Source organism: Morone saxatilis, unplaced genomic scaffold, assembly GCF_004916995.1.
Source record: "Morone saxatilis isolate NCDOM2014 unplaced genomic scaffold, NCSU_SB_2.0 Contig19, whole genome shotgun sequence".
Lineage (NCBI taxonomy): Eukaryota > Metazoa > Chordata > Actinopteri > Moronidae > Morone > Morone saxatilis.
The window spans coordinates 14519345-14519690 of record NW_023339751.1 but is presented as its reverse complement, the minus strand read 5'-3'; the positions used below and the strand labels follow the sequence as shown (position 1 = coordinate 14519690).

At 46.5% G+C, this 346-nt stretch overlaps 1 protein-coding gene across 2 annotated transcripts in view; it reads left to right on the top strand.

Moving 5' to 3' along the window:
• The window catches only part of phyhiplb (phytanoyl-CoA 2-hydroxylase interacting protein-like b), a 16502-nt gene that overhangs the window by 10641 nt on the left and 5515 nt on the right, over positions 1-346 (top strand). The gene's annotated exons all lie outside the window — the stretch shown is intronic.

Here is a 346-nt window from a genome sequence, read left to right as displayed (position 1 = left end):
TTTTCAGGATGTGTGACATCAGTGTTGCCTTTGATCTTTGCTTGTGCTTGAGCAACCAAGATAAATAATGACGTAAAGGACATCGCTGGCTAGAGGCTTAAAGTGGGGGAGGGAAAAAGGGGAGGAGATGATGGCATGGAGACTGGGGGAGAGTTGTAGGAGGGATGAGGAGCAGCAGGGAAAGAGTCTGTGGGACGAAGACATACTACAAGAAACTGGTGAAGGAGAATGCTTAAATCCCATGGTTGGATACTCTAGCAGCTCTGTGAGGCTGCACAGACTAAATGCTCATGTCAGCACAATAACACGCTCACAATGACAATGCTAACATGCTAATGGTAAACAG